We start from the raw sequence: 19085 nt of genomic DNA on the forward strand, positions 1-19085 counted from the left end.
CTATATATACTAGAATGAACTGACGTCATATTTGATGTCATTGCGGACGTCATACTTGGACTTGACTGACCACAACATAGCTGACGTCATACTAGAACTTGACTGACGTCGCGGGGTGATCAGGTTATGCATGTGTGGCCTTCTGCTTGAAATTTGGTCTGGAAACCTCACAACCTCTAGTTTCAAGGATCATTTTCTCAAATACAGTACTGGGTAGATTTTTGCAGGTCTCTCTAAATTTGGTACTAGTGAAGGCTAGAGGTACCAGGTTTCAGGAGCAAGTACCGGTAGTTAAATATCAAGTAGCCATGTTTTCTGTTCATCACTAAATGGTAAACTATTTTCAGTACCCTTGAATATAGAATTGCACAGTTGGCATCAATTGCAATGCACAGTTACAGATTTGATCATTTGTTTGATGGTAGCTGAGATAACCCTACGTGAAAATGTGTTCTACTGTAAAATATACCTACCTGTATTTCTTTACACTAAAACAAACGGGAAATTTGCGAGGTGTTGTTATTTATAGGTTACTAGCTATAGGTTACTCGTATGGTCGCCCGCTATGCGTGCTCGTCGACAAATCGGGACAGCCCTGTGGACCACTAACTCATTAGGAAAGTGTTTCCTGAGGGAATAAGTCAAGGGAGACGTAGGGTCATTTCCACATGGTTCCATCCCATGCCTATCATGGATCTCATTGAAATGATGAAATTCTAGTAACAAGTTTAGTTTGACTTGCATTCACAGATTTCGTTAACGTGTGTGTGTCTGTATTTCAGTCATACCACCAGTGTTGGTCAGTGAAAAAGAGGTTCCCCCTGAGCAGCAGGAGTGGAGCTCCATTCTGGACGAGGAGGAGGACCCAGACCCCCCACACATTAAAGAGGAACAGGAGGAACTGCGGACCAGTCAGGAGGGAGAACAGCTTAAGGGAGACCCAGAGCCCCCGCACATTAAAGAGGAACAGGAGGGACTGCGGACCAGTCAGGAGGGAGAACAGCTTAAGGGGGACCCAGAGCCACCACATATTAAAGAGGAACAGGAGGAACTGCGGACCAGTCATGCGGTAGAACAGCTTCAGGAGGACCCAGAGCCCCCACACATTAAAGAGGAACAGGAGGGACTGCGGACCAGTCAGGAGGGAGAACAGCCTCAGGAGGACCCAGAGCCCCCACACATTAAAGAGGAACAGGAGGAACTGCGGACCAGTCATGAGGTAGAACAGCTTCAGGAGGACCCAGAGCCCCCACACATTAAAGAGGAACAGGAGGGACTGCGGACCAGTCAGGAGGGAGAACAGCCTCAGGAGGACCCAGAGCCCCCACACATTAAAGAGGAACAGGAGGGACTGCGGACCAGTCATGAGGTAGAACAGCTTCAGGAGGACCCAGAGCCACCACATATTAAAGAGGAACAGGAGTTCAGTCAGGAGGGAGAGCAGCATCTGTACTGTACCCTCCTCCTCCTCCTCCCTCCTGTCCCTCCTGACTGTACCAGTCATGAGGGAGAGCAGCTTCAGGAGGACTCAAAGCCCCCACACATGAAAGAGGAACAGGGGGAACTCTATACCACTCAGGAGGGAGAACAGCGTCAGGAGGGCCTAGAGCCCCCACACATTAAAGAGGAACAGGAGGAACTCTTGACCAGTCATGAGGGAGAACAGCGTCAAGGAGGAGGAGGCCTATATCACCCTGCCCCTGTGAAGAGTGAAGATGATGAAGTGAAACAGTCCTCACAACTTCATCAAAGCCACTTTGAGGAGAACCGAGAGGCAGAGCCTTTAGCCAGCATCTCAACTGAACAGATGAAAACAGAAGCTGATGGTGAGGACCGTGGAGTATCAGAACCAGCCAGGAACTTAGATCCAGCTAATGATTTACAACCAACTAGTGATGGTAAGACTTCAGACTCTGCTGAACCTGAAACTGAAGACAGTGATGATTGGATGGAGACTAGTGAACCTCAGTCAGGTGATAAACGATTTGACCGCAGGGGAACTCCGTTGAGACACACAAGAGTCCACACAGGTGAGAATAAACCATCTCATCACACCCTCCACTTCACATCGTAGCTGATTGTGTAAATGGGCATATATCGTGTCATATCGCAGACCCCTGAATTGAATCCAAATCATATTGTGGCAGACTTTATGATATCAGCAAATATCATATATCTTTGTCCAAAGAATCTATATAATATAGTATCGTGATGAAACTTGTGATTTACACCCCTATCGCTGATGTGACAGAGTGGCGTTCCAGTCTTACAATATATTGAAAAGGTCTTAAAAAAGGTAAAAAAGTATTGAATTTAACTTCAAGATTCCTGCATATTGTGTAAAAAAAAAAAAAGTAGAACTACTGATTTAACTTATTTATTCAACTAAACATGAAAAAAGTACAGGCACTGCAACAGTGGTGTAATCTAACAAATCATAATACTTCATTACAGTACAGTTAAGTATTTTTGGGAGTATCTGGACTGTACTTGAGTATTAATATCAGAATTCCCACGGTCATGGAGAACCTGGAAAAGTCACAGAATTTCAAAATCTTTTTTTCCAGCCTGGAAAAGTTAATTGAATTTGTAAAAATCTACGAAAGCTTTGGAAAAGTTGTGGAATTTAATTGTGTTGTCTGTAATGAAATTAATTCAGCTATGTTATAGTAACATATCTTCCATGGAGGATGTTCCGCCTGACGTTTTGGTGTTGGCACAGGAACATGCGTCGATGCTTGACTGTGTCTTCCTGCCCTGCACCTGCAGTAGTAGCTTTACACATAGGTCTATGTATTGTTTGTTTATCACAACTTTAACCAGGTGAGTTGCTGCTTTTGAGTTTTGAAAGTAAAATGTTTTGTGTGTCTTTGTAGATAAGATGGCTCCATCTCCACATGAGGCTGTTCCACCTGAAACGCAGGCCTGCAGCAGGCCGGCAGTGGTAGTCTTGCACAGACTATCTGAGCAGACCATACGTAGTGCTCTTCGTCCACATGCCACAGTGCAAAAGCCAAACAAAGGTAACCCTCCTGCTCTTTCAGTTTTTTGAGTGATACATTCCACTACTGTTTGTATGAAATGTACCGAGCACTTTTTCCACATGGCGGAGCCAATGCTCAAAATTGTAAACTGCACTACACCCTCCCAACCACTGAGCACCGAACCGATACATCTGGCACTGTGGAGCACCTAAAAACTTCGGCACTGGCATGTGAAAAAGGGCTCGGTATTGGAAAGTACGTACTATTTGGGAGTACCAGGGCACCCACATCAGGGATAACAACATTGTCTCGGAGGTGGGTACAGTTTTATTGTGATTGATAGCGTGTATATTGCGTGCAGCCACGGTGTTGTCGGCAAGTCGGCGTTGCACTGGCTGTAGGGACCGCGCATCCGAGACTCTGAAGGTCTCACTGGAGATTCCAGGCCGACGGGCTGCACTCTCCGCTCGGCAACACGAAGGCAGCTGGCTGCCTGCGGCTCGCTGAGCTCCACTCAGCCACTAACCTCGCGTCACCAGGCTCTTCCCGAGGGGAGCGCCACAACACACTGAATCCCACTCGATTTGGAGGCGGAACACGCCAGGATTGGCCAAAGCCCAATCCAGTCCCCAGAATTGTCAGATAAAATCATCGACATGATACTATGACCCGCCTCTCAACCTGTCATCTTAGACAAACTATGTTTTCAGTCTGAAACGGATTCATATGCACGTGACGAACGGGTTCAGTTCGACTTTAAACATTTTCGTCATAGCTACTACAGAATATGTCTCATAAAAAGTTCTGCCCTTCTGTGTTTTTTGCTTGTGGAAGAAGAAAGGAAGATTCATTTTCAAACTGGAGTAATATGCCGTTAAGATCACCACTGGCAAATAAATGTTTTCATTAGTGTGGGGCAAGGCAAGTCATTGAAATGATTGAACTTACATGAATTTAAGTGACTAAACGTTACTACTACTAACAAACACCTTCCGCGTGTTGATAATCCTAATCTGCATGGACAAAGAGTATGTTAAACAGGACTGACGCACGGTGCTGTCTGCTGCCCATCTTGACGCGCTCCGGGGTGCTTTTGCTTCAGTTGTGCATAATGTTACAGTTACGTCACAATGTTACATTATATTATGTACACATAATGTTACAGTTACATCATTTCCAATTTTCAGAACGTAACGTTACAGACCAGCAAATTGTTGGGTCTCAGTCTAAAATACTCCCACACTTTACATGATCGTGGACGAGGTTTTGTAGATGCAGCTTTTCCTGTCGCTTAGGAATAGCAATCCATGCTATGACGGGCACTGCCACCTTCACTACCTAGCCGGCTTCCGCTGGGACTTTTTTTTTCCAAAACAAAATTGATTCAACACAAGTCTAAACCACCACAGAAGCCATTAAAAAGTTTGATTTTGAAGTCTCATTTTGGAACGGAGCTATCTTGTGTATTACTACTTATCTCTGCTTCACTTGTGCGATGCATCGACGCACGTTATGCAAATCAACGTATTTTCATAGTCGATGATGACGATGAATGGGGACAGCCCTAGAGACCACTAACTCATTAGTTAAGTGTTTCCTGAGGGAATAAGTCAAGGGAGAAGTAGGGTCATTTCCACATTGTTCCATCCCATACCTATCATGGATCTCATTGAAACGATGAAATAATAGTAACAAGTTTAGGTTGACTTGCATTCACAGTTTTCTTTCGTGTGTGTGTGTGTGTGTGTGTGTGTGTGTGTGTGTGTGTGTGTGTGTGTGTGTGTGTGTGTGTGTGTGTGTGTGTGTGTGTGTGTGTGTCTGTCTGTCTGTCTGTCTGTCTGTCTGTCTGTCTGTCTGTCTGTCTGTCTGTCTGTCTGTCACCACCAGACCTCCTGTTGGTCAGTAAAGAAGAGGTTCCCCCTGAGCAGCAGGAGTGGAGCTCCAGTCTGGACCAGGAGGACCCAGAGCCCCCACACATGAAGCCATTTAAATGCTCAGTCTGTGGTAGAGGTTTTGGTCATAAACACAGATTGAAGTCACACATGATAGTCCACACAGGAGATAAACCATTTAAATGCTCAGTCTGTGGTAGAGGTTTTGGTCATAAAAACAGATTGAAGTCACACATGATAGTCCACACAGGAGATAAACCATTTAATTGCTCTCTCTGTGGTAAACGTTTTGGTCAGAAATCAGACGTGAAGAGACACATGATAGTCCACACAGGAGATAAACAATTTAATTGCTCTCTCTGTGGTAAACGTTTTGGTCAGAAAGGACAATTGAAGACACACATGATGGTCCACACAGGAGATAAACAATTTAATTGCGCTCTCTGTGGTAAACGTTTTGCTCACAAAGTACAATTGAAGTTACACATGATAATCCACACAGGACAGAAGCCATTTCATTGCTCAGTCTGTGGTAAAGGTTTTAGTCAGAAAAGAGACTTGGAGAGACACATGTTAGTCCACACAGGAGATAAACAATTTACTTGCTCTCTCTGTGGTAAACGTTTTGGTCAGAAAGGACAATTGAAGTTACACATGATAGTCCACACAGGAGATAAACTATTTAATTGCTCAGTCTGTGGTAAAGGTTTTGGTCGTAAAGTACAGGTGAAGTCACACATGATAGTCCACACAGGACATAAACTATTTCATTGCTCAGTCTGTGGTAAAGGTTTTGGTCTTCAAGCAAACTTGAAGCCACACATGATAGTCCACACACGACAGAAGCCATTTAAATGCTCAGTCTGTGGTAATGGTTTTGGTCTGCAAGGAGACTTGAACAGACACATGATAGTCCACACAGGACAGAAGCCATTTAATTGCTCTCTCTGTGGTAAAGGTTTTGGTCGGAAAGGACACTTGGAGAGACACATGATAGTCCACACAGGAGATAAACAATTTGATTGCCCTCTCTGTGGTAAACGTTTTGGTCGGAAAGGAAGCGTGAAGAAACACATGATAGTCCACACAGGAGATAAACTATTTAATTGCTCTCTCTGTGGTAAACGTTTTGGTCAGAAAGGAGACTTGAACAGACACATGATCAAGTTTTGCAGCAAGAACCAAAGCAGTCAAAAACTGCCTTTGCAGCCAAATTGAGGTGTGTAAGCACATTATCTCCTCCACTGGGTGGCGCTCTTTTACAAGCTGCTGCTGTCTTTTTTTAAGTTGGTCAAAAGTTTTGACATCTGTTCACAGTCATATAAGTGATTATAGTTGAGTTCATTAGTTGTAGCCAATGACTGTTGTTAGCTGTTTGAAGTGATCGAATAGTAATTCTCATTTAAGGGGCTAAAGCTAATGATGCCAGTTTGCCATGCTGATTTTTATGAGGAGCTAGCGAGAGAAGCACAATCGTTGACAATGCACAATCTTTGACATATGTCCAGTGTTGGGCAAGTTACTTTCAAAATGTAATTTACTACATATTACTTTCATTTGAAAGTAATAAGTTACTTTACAATATTACTGTCTGTGTAGAGTAACTCGTTACTTATTACACTACTTTTGCATTACCTTCATCGTAATAACAGCTGTAGCAGAATGACAAAGATGCGCTGGAACCATCCCGAAAAATAATACCAACCGCCTTGAAGTCAGTGTAATCAATCCAAAATTCTAAATCTTATCCTTTTCCTTTGTTATTGTAATCTATAGTGGTTATTTGCATAAAAACACACCGTTTGATTAGGAAATGATTGTATCTTTATTCATATGTGCTTTGATAAAAATAATTGTTTAACTCAACTTGTAACTTGTGTTACTTGACCAAGTAACGGGTATAAATATGACTGGAATCCTATAGGTAATAAGTTATATTACTGAGTTACTGCTAAAAGTAATATATTACATGTAATATGTTACTTTTGTAATGAGATACAGCCAACACTGCATATGTCTAACTGAGAGGATACAGGTCCAGATTGTTCCCTGTCATTTGCAGTGTGTAAGGGTCGCTTCCTCGTTACCCCACCGACATGGTTCCCAACCTGGGGGAGACGATCCCAACAAACCAAATGTGGGACAAAGATTACGAAACAAGACATTTGAGGATGTCATCTTGGGCTTTGGGGGAAAAGTGATCCACATTTTTATTAGTTCTACACTCCAGTTGGTCATTTCATGTCCTCAGATGAGATGGAAAATAGTTTAATTCAACGGGGGGGGGGGGGGGGGCACATTAATAGTTTAATTCAAAGTGGGGGGGGGGGCACATTAATAGTTTAATTCATAGTGTGGGGGGGACATTGCGTCCACCTGACTGCCTGCAAAGTGTTGCAAAGTTGTCAGTAGAAACTACATAAGATTGGACCAACCAGAGGTGTATTTGCATAGCCTTTATCAGGCTATTCTGTATTTGAGTTCAAAGCTGTGTGCTTTTCTATCGTCGGTTTTGTTTTTAAGAGCCCATTGGCTTAATTCCAAGAGGAATACCTTTTCTTGTGTGTTTAATCTGAATTAAATAAAATAGTTTCAAATTCACCAGTGATAGAGTTAATCATAATGGGTCTTTCTACCTTAGAGATTACACACACCACCAAATCAGCTTGATTTGATTGATAAAGATGATCAGCCACGTGATGGCTAGTCTCTTAAAACAGACTGTCTCATCTACATCCGGCGAATGCAGCTATATACATGTATAGGTATGGCGGAAGCATTTGAAAATTGCGGGAGCCAACTCGTCTGTTCTAAGAGACTATGTGATGGCGGGCGTGCCGTGAGTTTGGCAGGGACGTTGGACCCTTTATATGTTCCAGTCTGAAGATGGCAGAGCAGAGGCAGGCAGTAACTGATCTGTGCAGTGCTGCTCCTCTCACTCCTCCAGAACCTCTGTTTTGTTAACTGTTTAGTTTTGTTACCTCTGGTGTTATGTTTATTTTAGTGCTGGACTCAACCATTTGTATTAGCTGCTGCTTTCTTCCAGCCTTAGCTTTGGCTGCTAACTCTCACCAGGCTTCGGCCTAGGCTTTAGCTTAGTATGACAATGTTAGCTTTGAGTGTAGTGAGTCCAGTACCTTTGTTGATTGTTGTGTTGTGTGACCAATAAATCACACTTACTTTTCATGGTTGTCCCTTGTATAGTTTATGTTGTGACCTAGAACCCTAGACTGGGTCATAACAATGAGATCTTAGCAGGAGAAGAAGGGAGGAATGTTAAAAGCAATACCAAGAGAGACAAATTGTTTATCTCAGCTTTTACAAAATACTCAAATGAAATGACACAGTAGTGTTGCATTACTGCCTGCACAACATAACATATAATAAAAACTTCATTTATACTGTGGAAAAACCTCAAAAAGATGTATTGGTATGTGTAAATGTGTATTTGGAGTTGAGACAGGTTTATCGTGGAAGAAAGAGACATCCCAGTCTGCAATTATCACCTCAGAGTGACTGTTTTCAGTGTTTAAAAGTATTTAGGGTGGGTTTTTTTTCTCTCCTTTATACGATGACATCACAGCTATCCCAAAAACCAGCTGTGGGTTTTTCCTCCCCATATCAATTAATCTTAACTTGCGCAGCAGTTTACATTGATGTTACTTCTGACATCATGACAGTGTGAGTGTCTTTAGTTGTGCTTTACTACAAAATGTTTCCTAGCTAATTGCAAGTTGTGTCGGTTTGAACAGCTGGGAAGTTTTAATCAGGGGTCATGTTTTACTCCGGAGCTAATTTTAGTGACATGTTAGGCTCCACAGCTCACAGCTCAAGCTCACAGTACAGCATCACTTTGGTAAGTTCTCCAGTCCAGAGCAATGGCGGAGTTGTTACTAATGGGAGAGAGGAGGGGATGTACCATTCCAAAGACATGGCTGTTAGCCTGAGCCTGTCAGGGAGCAGACCATTAAACCCTGTGGAAAAACATTCCTGAATGTGAGGAATGACTCAGTATAGGCCTAGTGCTATAGACAGACAGAGGCAGAGCCCTCAAACTCCGGAAAAGTTCCAAGCCAATCACAGCTGTACATTTTAAATTCTCTGGGTGTTTTCTATTCTGTCTAGACATGGAGATCTCTTATTGTCAAGGTTCATTAAGGAGAACGTGAACAGCAGAGGATGTGACTCAAATAGTAAGAGAACCTAATGCACAGAAATTATTATTCCCTCATGAAGTCCAAGAATTATAGCTAAATTCTTTTTGAGTGAACTGAAGATGTTCATCTTGTTTCACACCAACATGCTATCCTATACTTTAATATTATTATTATTATTAGTTCCTATCATAAGAAGGCAGCCTTATTGTTTCAAAAATGTCCAATGTTGATGCTGCCCCTGCAGGGAATTCAATTATTAATACCAAAGGCATGAGTTATTATTCAACTATATTGGATCACAGTTATAAGAGCATAAAATACAGTACATCATAACATTCAGGGTAACTCCGGATATAATCATGGCCAGTCTCTACATGAAGACCTACATCATCACTGATCTGAAACAGTCTCTACATGAAGACCTACATCATCACTGATCTGAAACAGTCTCTACATGAAGACCTACATCATCGCTGATCTGAAACAGTCTCTACATGAAGACCTACATCATCACTGATCTGAAACAGTCTCTACATGAAGACCTACATCATCACTGATCTGAAACAGTCTCTACATGAAGACCTACATCATCATCACTGATCTGAAACGGTCTCTACATGAAGACCTACATCATCACTGATCTGAAACAGTCTCTACATGAAGACCTACATCATCGCTGATCTGAAACAGTCTACATGAAGACCTACATCATCACTGATCTGAAACAGTCTACATGAAGACCTACATCATCACTGATCTGAAACAGTCTCTACATGAAGACCTACATCATCACTGATCTGAAACGGTCTCTACATGAAGACCTACATCATCACTGATCTGAAACGGTCTCTACATGAAGACCTACATCATCACTGATCTGAAACAGTCTCTACATGAAGACCTACATCATCACTGATCTGAAACAGTCTCTACATGAAGACCTACATCATCGCTGATCTGAAACAGTCTCTACATGAAGACCTACATCATCGCTGATCTGAAACAGGCACTTGTGTGTTTATGGTCCGTGTAGGAGTTGCATGGGTGGACCCAAGCGAGCACATTCTTTAATCATATGTAGTGTAATAATGCTGTTTGCTTTGGATCAAGTCAACAGAGATGAAAGAGAGCTGCTGCGCCATTAAAGGAGAGAGAGAGGGTGGGGGGAGAGAGAGAGGGGGGAGGCGGAGCTGGGGCCCGGCTGCAGACCTGTGCTGAAGAGGGGCCCAGCCAGTCTTTGGCTTTAATATCACATACCATCTAATCTCTGTGGAAACGATGTTTTCCTGTTGTGGGTGCTGCACAGAGAAAAAACACCTTCATGTCCACTTTTCATAGATGTGTGTTATCTGTCTGACCAACCATACAGATTGCAGACATTACTGTATGTACCTGAGGCAAGCTTGCATAGTATGCTACTTGTGAGCCAAAGTGAGCTATGTGAAGCTATGGTCCATCAGAAACACAGGAGATGAAAACAAACGCGAACAAAACAACCCCTAAAAACGTGCGGTGAGCTGAAATAGCAGTGGCACTGCTATAGTTAATGCAACTTCTAATAATGCCAAATACTTGTACCTTTTATTGCCTGGGTGCTTAATAACATGATTTAAAAGGGGGGGGGGGGGCTTGTTATGCTACCATCATGTGACTGTTGTTAAAACTAATTCCTGTGGGGGAAAATAACCTAAAACCATTTTGAAAAGTACAGAGGTGCACTTTGATTTCATTTTTTAATGGAAGAATTAGATCCACCTATTAGGTCCATTGGATCAGAGAACCAATGTCGTTATTCTAACGGCGCTCCACTGCAGCTGCCCACCGCTCCTGGCCTGACCATGGAGGAGGAGCCAGGATGGGTCAAACAGGGACATTTCAAATTTCATGCCACCTCTGAAGGACGTGTGTGTGTGTGTGTGTGTGTGTGTGTGTGTGTGTGTGTGTGTGTGTGTGTGTACTAACCACAGTGTGCACGTGTGCATGCCATGCATTGACGTGTGTCTGTGACAAATAAAGACAGGGTTTGTCTGCCTGATTCATTCATTAATTTGCTGTAAGAGGTTAGAACATTTTAAAGAAAGAAAAGTGGAGCAACTTCATAGAAACGGAGGAGGAGTCGTGGAACAAAGATGTGTCTGGCTGCCCATATGTGTGTGATAGCATTTTTGCTGTGCATTTTCTGGAATTTCATTTGGAGAGGAAAATGTGGATCTATCTGTTTACGCAGAGGAAACACAGAGGCCAACTGTCCCAATACTGTAGGAAACAAAATCAGCTGCTTCATTATACAGATGCAGATTCAGGGACTTCCTGGTGTTTCAGTGGGCAGGGGCGTGGACCATATGGGTATCCTGGGTTCGAATCTGGCCCCAAACCCCTATTGCATGCCATGCCCCTCTCTCACCTTTTTGCTGCCTCTCTCTACTTTAAATGGCCAAATAAAGGTGGAAATGGAGAAAAGATGAAGATTCAGACTAGGTTGTTAATATCATCTTTGTCCTAGTGCAAAATAGGCCTGTGATTGGCTGTAGGACTGCAATATATTGTGATTGAGGCACGTCATCTGCAATCATTGCGGACCTTTGTAGGAAGGAAAGAACAGTGCTGATTCTGTTCACTTGTTCTCTCATTCACTTTCCTCCCTTCCTTCCCTTGCCTCCTCCTTAATTGTAGGAGATGAGTGATAGTGAAGGAGAAGTGGAAACGAGCCGTAGTGAAGAGAAACGTGACGCACACTGTGCTCATGTTTTGATGCAACTTGTCAGGATGTGGCGGTGTTGTAACTTCTGAGTCCTCACAACAGATTCAGTTTTTAATGGAACCAGGTTTGGACCCACGTTGACCTTTAAAAGTGCAAAGTGCATAATCTGGAGTGACAACAGATATAAGCATGCTATTCCTTTTATGTTCATTTTTTTTGCTTTTGTTTCACTTTGGAAAACAAAGTGTTCACATAGAGATGCCATAAAGCTTTGGACCTAACTTTCTGGTTCACCCACTTTGATATGTTGTGGACATCTATCCACAGTCAAACTTGAGTTCAGCCAAAGATCAGTGAGGCGTTCCTGCTGGTTAGAGTGGGGGGAGAAGCAGGCACGCGCTGGTGTGAAGAGACAGGCTACCCGAGGGCTTTGTTAAGTAAGAGTACAAATAAACAGAGGGAGCCATTGCAACACATTTTGCCAAAGCTACAATCCACAGGAATCCGACTGGAAAACACTTACCATGTGATGCTTTATCAATCCAACCCTAAACCCATTTTGAGCAGGCAGACTAAATAAAGTACCACTCAGTGTCAGTGGACCAGTGTATCTACACGCGCACACACGCACACACACACACACACACACACACACACACACACACACACACACACACACACACACACACACACACACACACACACACACACACACACACACACACACACACACACACACACACACACACACAGTGTTGTGAGTTGTGACAAATGACAAAGGTTCCTACAGGATTGCGGCAAAATGAAAATACATACTGGTGGCGAGTAAAGTGTTTGAAGGATGGAGAACCTGTCAAGGCTTACATGGGGCTTGTATGGGCTACGACAGAACCTCCAGTATTTGCAATCAGGAACAAAAGATTCCCCAAAGTGAGAAAAAGAGAGACTATAATCTGGTCATGGTGCACACACACAGGCCGTATGTCCTTGGCCTTTCTGCTCAGGGTGCACTGGTGCAGGTTAAACAAATATGCCAGGTTGTTTAACCCATTGATACCTGATGCAGCATTTGTGTGTATATCCCACATTTGTGTGTGTATCCCTTTAAGACCCGGGAACCGCGTATCTTAAAGGGATAGACACACAAATGCTGCATCGGGTATCAATGGGTTAATCCAAAAGAGGACATGCCTAGAGGGGCAAGAGCCAATCACATGATGAGTGACCCAAAAGGGAGGGTCTTCCTAACCACTAGCCCAATTTAAATCCTATTTACAGAAAAGATGTGTTCTGCAGAAAATGAATATTTTCCGTGGTTACCTCCTTATAAATGACAAAAATATTCTCAAATCTACCTAATATAAATGACAAAATGCAAAGGTTATCATTTCACAATAGAGGTCATATTGTGAATTCTGCCCATCATTGCAGTCGCATGGCTGAGGTTTGGCTTTGGAAATCAATGGTTCGTCTGCATACTGGATAGTGGATAGTATGTTCAGCATGTAAACCAGAATAAGGAATTGAAAGAACAAACACGCCAGTCTGTCTCTAAACTATTTGTGGCTATAGTTTGTCTTTCTTTTCCATATGAGCAGCGTGCCACTGCAGCTGCGGAACAGATGAGCAAGATATCTGACAGAATAAATGATATGGGAAGACAAATGTTTGACAAAGGAGAACAAGACGTGTCACAAAGCCTTCATCCTGCAGCAAATGGCCACGGACTGATCGTTTCATTCAGGACTCATCACAGCACAGATGCTCTGCGCCCAGGGTGCAATAATGAACTGCCATCTCCATCTCCCAATACATCACAAGTATTTTTGCAAAACATCTTTACTGTTGTGTTGATATGCGATCAACATCTGTGTCCATGCAATTTGGCTGAGGAATGAAATTATTTTCTAGGAGTAATTATCTTTACAAACTTTCCACAGGATTTGACACGTTCGCTGTGGATGCGTATACAGCTGTTTGTCAAACCTCATCTGGGGCTTTCAAAGAGGAATGTAGAAATGGCTGAAGCCTTCCTTGTCCTTGAGTCAACTCTGTTTTTCACTGGAGATCCCTGTTGGGTAAATGTTTTTTTATTCTACAACTAGGCTTAAGCGCTGCCTCTCAAATCAGCCTTTAATGTATGCTTCATCATTACTATAGGCATTGATTGAGTCATGATGATATCATCCCTTCAGGGCTATTTACCAAACCTAATAGTCGCTTACCTTACAACACATAAAGGGGCTTAAGGATATTGACACAAGAATACCTAAACAATAATTGCCATCAATATAACCCCTATATCCTTAGGGCTCACTTTAAGTTGAATATAATTTTGTGTACTTCTCAGTAGGATAATTGTGTTGTTTGCTGTAATTACGTTGCTATGATCATAAGTGGGATTTGAAAACAAATGGAATCAACAAAGAGCTATGGCTGATTTGGATGATGCAATGTTCTTTCTGGTGACTTTGAGGTACAGGCACCGAATTACACATAATCTCCTCGCACTGTAACCATGACAATAACAATGGCCTACGCAGTCTTACACAAATAGATCCTTCTCTGTTTGGAGTACAGAACTGCTCTGCTGAGCTCTCAAGGAGAGCCATTCACTCGGCAAACAGCCTCCTCCTGCATCTGCTGTACTTATTGGTCTTTATTCTGCTCCTTGAACATCATCTGTCTACACAGTACCTCAATATACCTGTTGAAAAATGACAAGGGCCAGAGCAGTCAAAACAGTGTATAAAGTTTAAACAAACCATTTTAGATTACAATGAAGGAAGGACAGACCAGACGCCAAGGTGTCACTTTTGGCTGGTTGATCCGGAATCTGGAAAAAGACTACAAATATTCAGAAAGGCCAGCCACAAAATAACATTCGACAAAACGTTTGTCATAACTAATAGTGTAGTACACGGAACAATATAGAGGTATAGAGTAATTTATTATGTCAGAGGCCTTGTCAGAATGGCTCCTGGATGTCTCAGAGATTACCACGGAATCCAACTTTAAGACATAACATGTGTTGCTTATACTCGACTTTGGCGATCTGTTTTAATGTCAGCACATTCTGTACGTCCTTGGAAGATACAGATCGAGCTACAGGAAATAGATGAAAGATTAGGTGAGACATGTTTGGCTGAACACCGCAGTCCCTGCACAGCTCAGTGATCTGTCTTTGCTATTCTTTATAGGATTAGTTGCCGTTACACGCCATTTCCAAGATGTGTGATGACAACGTTGACCATTAGAAAATTTGGTTTGTTATGTTGAATTATGTTTTATTAACGGTATCTGTCTCTGTGCAACACTGTTTATAATGTGTGCAAGATTGACATCTAGTGGCTTGATTTGAACAGTGCAGAGGGAAGTCTTCAATGGCTACACACCACCCTTGTTTAATTATAAGGCAGGATAAGATGCTTTAGTTTAGACTTTGGCATCCCCAATGTGCAATATGGGCTCTGGCTACAGAGACAAGTAGACATGTCATCATGGTTATAAAAGCATGGGCATAAACCAGTCCCATCATTTCTGAATCTGCATTAAGTAATGGAGATGGAGAAATAATGAAAATAATGAATTCCTGTGCAGGATGTGATTCGTTGAAACGGCAGCAGCTCAACGAGATAAAGATCTTTCATTTGACTGTGAGAAGTCTGCTGAGCACTGGGAGACCAGATCCTGAAGTAGGTATTTCTGCACTGTAGTATAACACAGCTTTACCAACGATATCACTGTTAATTAACAAATGTGTAAGGGGAAACACCTTTCGGTGACAACCACAAGATCACTAACCACCAACATAAACAAATAAGAAAAGACAAAATAACATTTTGTGATAGTATTTGTTTTCATTTTCTTTGAAATAAGTAATTGTTTTTGCTTTAAGCTCAATCTAAAATAAGTTTGAGATATTATAACCCCAAACTAAAAAAAAACAAGTGGAGCATAGCGGCTAGCTGTTACAGTAGTGTCACTTTGACAAAGAACTGCTCTTACAGTGTCTGTATCCGTGCATTCATGTAGATTTAAAGGCATTTGAACTCTTGACACATTAACTGACTAGATTTGACAATTAAACATGAATTTTAGGACCCCAATCTGGATGAGGGTATAGCACCAGCTACTGTGCTGAGATCCCCACAGAACTGCCTTTATCAATGTTCATTTGTTTGGATTAGAGAGATTTTTCTCTCTCAGATACAGTCATGTCAGTAGGTTTAGGAGCAGATGGGTCTGGACCAGAGCAGAGCTCACATAACAGATGACAGCCGGTGATCTCTGGACCCAAGCTCTCACACATGACAGCCTGACTTACTAACTGGAACTGGTGTAGGCCTACCCTGTGAAATAGAAAATTGTCCTTTGCCATGAACAAGGGCAGGTTACCATGCATCCGTCTCCATTTGTGTGTTTATTTGTTAGTCACATGCAATATCTCAGATATTACCGGCCAAATTATGATGAAGATGGGTGAATGATGCCCCATATCATTAAGATCCACTTACACAATGGTGGTCATAGGAATCACTTCATAACCTGCATTTTTGGAGCTGTGTCATCATGGCATTTTGTAGGTTATGCAATCCATGGAGACGAGCTCCTCCCATTGATTTTCTAAAATTATTGCCTCCCACAGAAGGTGAAATTTCACTCACTGATCAGCCCAAAGGCAGTGCTATATCATTTACATATTTGATTAATTTACATAACATACTTACTGTGTGCTCCTTTTTGCGAATAACATGGTATTTCACATTCATGGCCAGGATGTCGCTTTGTCTATTGATTTATTATTCTCTTCTTAGGCTATTTTTAAAAATAGTACATGTATTTAATGAGAGGAATAGTGCATGTAACGAATGAAATTATACTATAGCCTAAATATACACATATCAAGAAAGATAATGGGGTTTTATGCACTACAAAAGCTGGAGTCCCCCCCCCCCCCTTCCATAATCTAGGCCAGTGGTTATCAAACTTTTTCACATAAGGACCCCTAACTGACACAAATTAGAGCATAGCCCATTTGACGACATTTTGTCCGAGGCTCCCCCATCTGATAGGGTTTGAACTTTTGTGACGACCCTCCCACTCTCCTGGCTCTGTCTGCAGGAGCCTGTCTTGGGGTTGTTACAGTATGCTGTTTGGGTGGCTTAAGAAGACCTTCACTCTCTCTTCCTCAGTGATACACCTTTTGTTCTGTTTGCTTGTCTAATATAAATGATCAGAATTCTGTTACGTTCGCTTGTCTAATATAAATGATCAGAATCAGAATCACTTTTATTGCCACAATATGCAAGATTACATATGAGGAATTTGTCTTAGTTTAAGTATGCAGCGTAGCGGTCATATCAATATTCAGAGATAAGGAAATAGGGGGAAAAATCTAAAAGAGAGATCACAACATTGCAAGTGCAGTCCAATATATACATGAATATACATGAATAAGAGGAGTGTTAGGTGGGCATTAAATATGAATTTACAGTCCAAGTTAAACGGCAATTAAATTAAATAGGAATTACAGTCCAAGCGGTGCTCCATGTAGTTAACAAGAGTAATCTAATGAAGTAGAAGTTCTGGTAGGAGAAGCAACTATAAAGTATTATAGTCTATAATACTTTAATGTAATGAGTGTAGTCCAGCTGCTGTAGCTGTAAAGTGACGTTTGATGGAGGGGGGGGGGGGGGGCCTTGTTGATGAGGCCGATGGCAGTTGGGAAGAAGCTGTTCTTGTGGCGAGAGGTTCTGGTCTTGACAGACCTCAGTCTCTTGCCGAGGGGGAGTGTTTCGAAGAGTTTGTGGCCCGGGTGGGAGGCGTCGGCCATGATCTTACGAGATCCGCTTCAGTATCCTGGCGGTGTGCAGGTCCTGAAGGGATGGCAGGTTGCATCCGATCACCTTCTCAGCACAGAGGATGATTCGCTGCAGTCTGTTGATGTCCTTGAGACTGGCAGCAGTGTACCAGACGGTGATGGAGGCGGTAAGGATCGGGATGGATTCAACGATGGAGGTGTAGAAGTGCACCATTGTTGCCTTTGGCACTTTGAATTTCTTCAGCTGCCACACAAAATACATCCTCTGATGTGCCTTCTTGGTGAGAGCTCTGATGCTTAGCTCCCATTTCAGGCCCTGCCCCGGCTGATGATGGTTCCCAGGAAGCGGAAGGACTCCACAGTGTTGAGTGGGGAGTCACCCAGGGTGATGTGGGAAGTGGGGCTGTGCTCCTCCTGTAATTAGTTTGTTTAGTTATTTCCCCCTAGTTTTAGTTAATAAACTATTGTTTTAACTTGTATTTACTTTGGTGTATAACTCCCCTCATTTGTTACTTTTGGTTATAACATATGAGGGGAGTCATACACCAAGGTAATAGTTAAAACAATAATGTATTAATCAAATCTAAGGGTAAACAACTAGACAACAGAAACTACATTAAACAAACAGAACAAAAGGTGAGGAGGGAGAGAGAATGAATGGTCTGAGCTTCTTAAACCCAAGGACCCAGGTGCACCCAATGTAGCGACCCCAACACCTCCTACAAGACAGGGCCAGGAGAGTGGGAGTGTCATCACACCTTTAGATATGTATTATAGAAAGTGCATGAATTAGTTTTGAATTAGGTCATGAGGGCAGACTAAATGGGCAGAAATGACTAATTAGAGGCCCAAATGAGTCAACACAGATTCAGCACCATGGAGAGCAACATTCGTCAACTACTACTACTGATGCAGCTCACCTGAGTAGAGGAGCACTCTGGGCCAAGTTGCAAATTACAATCAGCAAGGGAAGGGCAGTATGGAAAAAAAAAACTCTGGGGAGAGAGAGAGGCTACATGCCAACTCTGTGAGCAAGCAAGGCCTGACTAAAATTGGCAGTCACACAGGGATGGGTATATATCGGCCTAGTAGACTATCAACATTAAACCATGTGCGCAAAACACATTGTCTAAATTTAAAATACATAATAATACTAATAATAATAACAACAACAACAACAACAACAACAACAACAACAACAACAACAATAATAATACAATTAATAATAATAAACATTTCACTTTTCCTAAGTATTTTTCGGCTATATTTTCCATGCAGTGACTCTTTAAAATGTGCTCCTGTGTAGTGTACACTGTGCACCATGCTGTGTGCACCACCCGAGTGGCCGGTGTAGCGTTGCTAGCCTACCACCTCACACGCCAAGGAGGGACGAACCGTCCAAAACAACCTACCACGTCTCCCGAGCGGCGGGTCTTCGTCTGACTGACTGGTCGCCTCGCCCAATCACGCGTCCACTTCCTCGTTCGCGACAGCCAACCACGCGGCCGAGATTCATACACATAATTT

Source organism: Poromitra crassiceps (assembly GCF_964638095.1).
Source record: "Poromitra crassiceps genome assembly, chromosome: 22".
Classification (NCBI taxonomy): Eukaryota; Metazoa; Chordata; class Actinopteri; order Beryciformes; family Melamphaidae; genus Poromitra; species Poromitra crassiceps.